The sequence below is a fragment of the Anas acuta genome, chromosome 4 (genome assembly GCF_963932015.1).
Source record: "Anas acuta chromosome 4, bAnaAcu1.1, whole genome shotgun sequence".
NCBI classification, from domain to species: Eukaryota; Metazoa; Chordata; class Aves; order Anseriformes; family Anatidae; genus Anas; species Anas acuta.
The window spans coordinates 15,622,277-15,630,524 of record NC_088982.1 but is presented as its reverse complement, the minus strand read 5'-3'; positions in this window follow the sequence as shown (position 1 = coordinate 15,630,524).

Here is an 8,248-nt window from a genome sequence, read left to right as displayed (position 1 = left end):
CCTACAAGGACAGGGTGGAGCACCAGGGAAGAGTCCACCATATGAGAGTGAACATATCAAAACTGTCTCAATCAAAGGACTGGATTTTTAGAATTCCTTGTACATGTAGGGTGTTCATTAGAAGGGCACGTCTAAGAAACTTCAGGGAGTTTCCCTGTTTTTGCAGCGTAGAATGCTAATACATTTGGTAATCCCTGTAGATTATGGATCATTTTTAGGTGGACACAAGCCCTACATACTCCTACAGATTCTCAAACTCTCACCAAATTTCAGAGAAGCTAAAAACTGTTAAATGAAGAAGAGAGAAAATTTTCAAAGTTAAACATTTTTCTGAAGTTAGTTGTTATTCAGTGACTCTGATCTAGAAAATTTTAGATGTAACTCTGTATTCACTAGGAAGTGGGGAAGTATTTTTAGTGCCTAACAAACAGCTCTGGCAATATACTGTAACTTAAGAACCTGTAAAATTTTGGCTCCTTTAATTTTATTATTATTATTATTTTATTCTTCTATTATTTTCCGTAGTACGGCTTCCACTCACTTTCACACACAATTTCATCCTAATGAGTTTCCGTTTCTTTTGCAACCTCCTTTATTCGTTTACCACGTTGGCAGCAGTACAGATTGCACATCTAATCTCTCGTGTTGCATGACTGCTCGTAGGAGAACAGAGCCCAGTGACTCAACCTTCTTGCTTCCAAGAGGGCCCTGCCCTCCTCTTTCCCCGAGGGCGCCAATGAGTACCCACCGCCTGATATCACCTCACCTGAATTTGGCCAACCGTTGCAGAGGCTGAATGTTCAGACATGACACATTTTACACGGCTGTGCTCAAGCCATGTAGACATAGTTGAACCTAGATAACAAATTCCACTCCCTTTTCCACCTTTACCTTATTTTTTTTTTTCTGATGCTGCCCTGAGCAAGGCAGCTCAATACTTGTTGGTAGCTGCTGCACCTCAGCCATGCCTGTGCCTGGATTTTGTTCCATTTCCATATATTGTATTGTGTGTTCCTCTAGGCTACCTCCAAGAGTGACACCAATTTGTTTAGCACAGTGGGGCTCGATCAAATGGGAAAATCCAACTTTGAGGCCATTCCAGCCCAATCTCATCACTAGGGCAGTGGTACCCTCTCATCCCTTGCTGGAGTACACATGGCTCCTTGCCCACTAGCACCACAGATGATCAAATAAATCCTACAGATCTCAAGACCACCATAGGTACTCCTGTGTTTTAATGTCTTTGAGTTTCTTTCTGCTCCCTCCCTTGAAACAGCAGGGGAACTTTGAACTGAACTTGCAGTCATCACATCCCTTCAAAGAACTAGAGAGAAGTCAGAGTACAAGAAGCCTGGCAGGGTTCAGACACTAAACACGGAGCAGAAGTCAGAGTACAAGAACCCTGGCAGGGTTTCAGTTATTAGACTCTGGACACATGGTGGTTTTAAAAGGACATTTTGGTCCGTCTTCCTAAGTTCCTTACTGGTTCCCCTTGAAATAGCTGTTTTAAGACAAAGTGATAAGGAAGAAGTGATAAAACCGTGAGGACTTCCCACCAGGCTGCAGCCACCTGGCTGCCTGATCATACCTGGCACCATGTAGAAACGATAAACTTAATTAACCTGAGGCTCCCTGGGACCGTGGAAGTCTGACACTGATTTCCAGGCAACAAACAGACACATCAAAGGGACTTGGTTATATAATGAGAGGCTGCAACATGTCCAAAACTGCCTGTGAGCGTGCACATATAAGCACTTGGTGGTGCTTCATGTATGCCAGGGGAGGGGAGCGCTGCTCCAGTCAGCCAGTGTTTGATGTTAAAATGGATCTTAAAATCCAGGAATTACAGCATTATCTGTAACAGTAATGTATTCTCTATATCCATAATACGTGCACTAATTATATGTACTAAGTGTGCTTAGATAACAGGATATTTTTTAAATAACATGAGCTACCTTTGCATGTGTTGCCTAAAGGTGATGTGGTTTCCAGAGTCACTCCAGAGGTGGTGTGATTCCCTGGAAAGCCTTGGACTGCTTTTTACTCCACGGTGGCTGAATCCCAAGATACATGTGCTGTGGCAGCTCTGTTCCTATTCCTTGTTCTGAAGAGCCCTATAAAGGACGACTGCAGTTCTCTGTGGTGCAAGCTTCCAGCGATGTAGTGCCTTGTCTCGTACATCTCTGGACATGAGCATGGGCTTTGTTCTGTACGTGTGGCAGCCTACAGACCTCAGTGTCCTACAGGGAGGACTACAGCTAAGTGTTGATCTCAGAGATTCTGCAATCCTCACGTACATGTGCAAGCATATGTGAGCTAAAGAGGCCAGTTTGTGGGCAGAGAAAAGCTGGGGCATCAGGGGATATTGGTTTGTGTATGACTTCAGATAAAATTTTGTCTCAGAAACAGCCCTTGAGCTCACTAGGGGTTGCGTGTGTTGCTGCAGACAGGGTGTTTGGGTTAAAAGAACCCCATTTGTGTTAACTATCAGGCTGCTGGCTGTATGGGGGTGTCTGAGCTCCCAGGTCACTGTCACTGTAAGAGGGAAGATGTTAGTTGACAGTGTCCTGGCCAGAGTCCAGCTAGGTAACTCCACTCTGCTGTCCAAACCCTTCTTAGAGTTTCAATCCAGTGCAGCTTTGGCAATATGCAGTGAGAGGCTCCAGGCCATGGAACTGGAGCAGTATTAATAGAAATGGCATGTGGAAACTTGATGTGGTTTTTCAAAGTAAAAAGAAAAAAATATGTGTACAAAAGAAATGCTAAGAAATGAACAGATGAGATTCTGGAGGAGTGATGCTTAGTGATGAATAAAGTTATAATTCATGGGAAAAAAAATATGGTGATTTATGTCTATTTTGATTTCAGCATACTACTGTATTTTATTCACAGTATAGTGGACAGTCATAAAAAATAAATAAATAAAATCCCATAAATAAAAGAAAGAAAAAAAAAAAAAAAAAAGAGAAGACCTATTTTAGACAGTAATTTTATCATCAGAAGTAAACCAAAATGTTGTCACAGTTTTAAAAACAATTCTTAGACTTTGAATATGTAGTTTTTCCTTATCCAGCTGGAGTATGTTTCCAAGAAAAGCTGGCAAAGTTTAGCTGAGTGCCACCGCTATCAAATGTAATATTTCTTTCTTGACTTTATGTGCCTACCCCATATCGTCATTCAAGTAGCAACTAGTTTTACAGGCTTTTGTGGGAATGAAAGAACCAAAGAAGACCTGTCATATTCCAGGATCACTCCAGAAGAATATCACATGAATTCACGTCTCTTTCTTCTCTAAGAAGAACACTTGAAATATGCCAGGAATATATGGAAAAAGAAAAATTGTATTAGAGCAACTTTAGTTAGGGTTGGTGAGTCATCACAAGCTCCTGATCTTTTATTAGCTTTTTGAGCCTTTCTCCCTAAAAACTGTAGACAATCAATTTTCCTAACTTTTTTGTACCTATTATTGCACTACTGAGGTTAATTTAATGCCTCAATTTAGGTTTTTAGTAGTAGATGTTGATACAGGATCATGCTTGCATGGCTCTTCTGAATTTGCCCCTTGCTTGCACCTGTAGCTTAGTTCTGGCAAGGGTATAGCTGACATTTCCAGTACTTAGTATACTGTCTTCAGTCTTTGGAAGCAGCACGAGATTTACTTAGAGATGAAAAGTGACTCACCTTCCTATTGAGCACCAGTCTTCACATAACCCTTCCTATCTCTAGCCAAATGAGTGTTGAATTTGGCTTCTCCTTTGCATTTGAAAACATTCTACTGTTATTCTGTGAGGCTCCCTGTGTTTTACTTTTTGTTCACTCATTTACATAAAAACACTGCTTTTGGGGATATATGTCAGTATTAATGGAGCTCCTCTGGGCTTATGTAACTACTTCCTAGAAGTAAATTTGGCTAATAACCTGTCATTAGGGTTAATTTTATTCTTTGAAATAGCTACTGTAATTTATTACTGACCAGTAAGTCAGAGGTGCCCAAATAAATAACTGTTTTCAAATAGAAGTAATCAAACAACTGAAAACAAGACCAAAGGAGAAAGTAACAGAGGTCCAAGTGAAGACTGTCAATAGCTCTCTCTTAGAGTCATATCTTTTAGATTTCTTCATGAATACAAGACACAGGAGCTACATGAGCTCAGCAAACACATCGGGCAGTATGACCTGGTGGGTAAGGAAGTTCTTCAGTTCCCCAAAACGTGCAGCTCTGGTCTCTTCATGGCTGTGAGCAGCATACTGAACCGTACGTCCAGGCAATAAATCTTTCACTTTGACAATGGGATATCAAATGATGATGGTGTTGGATCATGCCTTTCTCCTTATGTTTGACTGAAATATCTGATTTGAAAAGATTGATAGTTTTTGCAGTACATAATATTGACTTCCTAATGTTTGCTTGTTAGCTATTTACATGACAAAAGGAGTTGCTCTCAGGTTTTTCATCAAGGGAGCTTGTGGAATTAATTCAGAGTAGTATTTGTATAGTTGCTAGATTTGTTCTGCTCAGATAAATACCAAGCTGTTACTTTTTTTTATTATTATTTTTTTCTGGCAGTAGATATGACAGGAAATTTTAGAGAATGTTACAGGTTATGAATTCAAACAGCAAGATGAGAGAAGAAAGACAAAATGAATGTTGCTGTGAGTACAATAGAAGCTTCCCTTCTGCTCAAGTTTGGATAATTGGAACAATCTGGGGGATTTTTAGGGAAAAAAGGTACACTTGGTAGAATTGACCAATATTCCCCTTTTACGTCTCTTAATTATGAAACTACAACTTCTGAATCTGCCATGTATGACAGGATTAGATTTGCCTCTTAGAAGATGTTACACAAAAATCAGCAGCATTTCATACATCTGCAGAATGCTAGCCAGGTGCTGTAATTAAACCATTTTCTGCACTACTGCCATCAGTCAAAGTCAGCAGAAAGCAAAAGAAACAACAAAATATCAAAGGCTTTCATCCATGCAGAGAGAAATTCGCCTCTGTGCAGGCAAACAACAAAAGGCCCAGCTCAAAGAGCCCACCTTGACACCTTCAAAATGATTCAAAACTTCTTTTGCCTGGGTATTCTGCAGCTTTCTGTTCTGTGGATAGTTTCAGTCTGAAGCACGGAAATACCCACAACCAAGTCAGGTAGATGAGAACCCAAACTCTGTCTAGACATGAAAATTCATGACTAGCAACATTCAATAATCAATGAAAAAAAATAAATGTACTGAGTTGTACAAGCAAAAGAAATGACAGACATTTATCTCCTGCTGGCAATCTTCGACTTTTTCAAGTGCAGGAGTCGAGATGCATATACATATGTGTGTGTATGCGGGAGTGCATGTGCGTGTAGACAGACTCAGAGGGAAAAAGCATGCAATTTAAGTATTTATGGTGTCATGCTTCTTGTAAAAATGAAATGCCAGAAGTCTTTTACTCAGAAGATAGATTTTTCTGGTTTTAATAGCTACAGGGTTCAGAAAGTAGACTTCATGTCTTTGGGGAACAGAGGGCAGAGCCAATCAACGAACGGCTACCTTCATATTACCGAGATTATTTCTGTTTTCCAAATAGGAGAACAGAGTCAGAAGACTGAAATAACTTCCCTAAGATCATTTATCAACAGAGCATATCTGTAGGTTAAACCTGTTCTTATTCTGAGGTCATTCTATTTTCTAGACTTACATTAAGTATTAACTTGGCTCCAGAATTTACTGTTTGAGTATTCATTTCTTCGGGTCACAATGGAATGGCACTTGGGAACATCATGAAGCCAATTGTCCAGGAGCAATCAATTTCACTGCAGCTTCTGATTTGCCTGTCTGAATGTACCAGTGCTCTCCTTGTAAAGCCCTCCAGACTTCCACCAGCACCTAAACCACCTACACTATCAGAGTTCAAAATGTCAACAGTTGTATTGGCCTTGCAGTTCCTCCAGAAGCTAGAAGTGCTTATGCGGGTGTATGGCTGCACATAAGCAATATGAACAACCATAGAGTGGGAATCCAAACAGATCTAGATTTTGGAAGAACTCAGACCTAATGCGGAGTCAGTCTATAAAAGTAATCCAACAGCCCTATTAAAATTATCAGTCTAGTAGGCCATACACTCTGTTACTTAAATCAATCAAATAGCTTTAATTTATAAGCAAAAGATATCAGCTTAAAATTCTTGGCAACTTAAAATCATAATGCAGATTATATAACCAGGCAAGCGAACAGAAATGTATGAAAAAAAGGCAATTTAAGATTGTATGAACATGTAAACCATATAAATCATGTAAAATAGTTGTGTGCCTACAATGCCAAGCATATTTAATCTGGGTGGTATTGCGACTGGGACGTGCAGTTATCATGGAGTGCTATTCCCACTCTTGGGCTGGTTGCTTCTGGTCTTTGTTGATGACGGAAGTTCTTAAAAGTGTCATTTCCTTGCAGCCCAGAGCTCACACTGATCGTTGGCAGTGAGCAATAGTCTCATCCAGTGACTCCTATTATGTCACAATATCCTTCCTCATTTATCTACAGAAATAAACAGACTTCAGTGTTTGCAGCAACATGTGAAATGTTTGTTTTCTATAGGCATGTTCCCACTAGTTTAAATGTTCTCGTTTCTGCAACCAGCAAGTAGTCGTGTCCAATTGCAAGCTGCTGATCACAGTCACCTCAGATTACATCTACCAAATACAGGCATGCAGGAGGCTACAACATACCTCCTGTATGCTAGAAATGCCTTTGGGACTAGACAACCTTGTGGTCTTGTTTTCTCTTCTGTATTTGGGATGATAACCATGGGAACAATGGAAAGACGCATTTAAAAAAAAAAAAAAAAAAAGTTCTGAAACTAAGAGAATGTGAACTTGGCTTAGCCCAATAGTTTTTGCATACATCTATGTATTTCCAAATATGCCTCTTGTCCTCAGAAGTCAACCAGTAGGGTCTAAAATTTGAACTCTGAGTGTTATAACAAAAGATATTTTTTATAGACTCTGTGAGTCTTTGGATTTGGCCTATCAGTTGATGAGTTGAAGATAGGTGAATTATGCTTCAGAACTGATTGGGGAAGTGCAAGCGCTCCTTGTCATTTTGTTACGTGGCACTAAATCACCGAAGACATACTGCTGTTGCATAGGAAACCATGAATAATGGGCACAATCTGAGCAGTGCATTATAGTGCAGACCATTCAGGGGCCTCAGAGGCTCCAGGCTAGAGCATTAAAAGAAATCTCCTTTTAATATCATCGTGGAAAAACAATTACCAGTGTTCCTCTTATTCCCAGTTGATTTATTATATGTTGCATACACATCTGTCTGGCATTGAGCAGCACATACGAACAATTCTTTTCTTTACTCTTTCCAGAAACCAGGTTGCTTCACTGAACTTTGAGACCTCCCACTGAGATGCTAGCCACCATGTGAGTGAAGTCTGCTTGATGAAGGCATCATTGCTGGTGAGCTGCCAGGTAGGGAAAAGGGTTTGAAAAATACTCTTTTTCACCCACAAGGAAACTCATGGGCCTTCTTTGTGGTCAGCACCTCACAATCTATGAACAATGGATGTAGCAGATGAAGCAAGCTGGCAATTCAGGTCACCACTATGTGCACTTTTAAAATGCATGCGCATTGACTTCATTTTTCTGCACAGTTCAAAAAGTTCATGCCTTCTACAGCCACATATAAATCACTCCAGTCTGTATGTTGCAATAAATAAATATTGTCCTTGTCACTCCTGTTGCTTTTGACTTCTAGGTGACACTGACAGCTGAGCAGGTCTGCACTATCCATCCTGCCTTAGAGACAAAACAACATGCTCCATGAAGTCTCTCATAGATGGAGGCATGGTCTTTTTGATACTACCTGTAGGTGAACCTTCCCGGTGGCTCCTACTATAGGGAAGACTTGAGTTAAGCTTAAATGCTGCCTGAATAGGCCCACAGTTAGCACAGTGGTGTACAAATAATTAATTCAAACCCCAAAATTGGAAAAAGCAAAGAGCAGTGATAATATAAGTTCAACCAGTGGTACCCACTGCTAGATATTTTGTTTAATGACCATCTATATGGAGAGATGGATCAAACATAGAATGATAAAATTCAAACAGCCATGTCTGAGATTTCAGTTTAGTTAAAAGCCTACAATTATTCATTATTTATTCAACATATATCATCTGGTAATTAAGAAAGATGAAGTGCCTCAGGATACAAGAGGGACGTGTTTGACTGCATGTAACATACTACCAAAATCT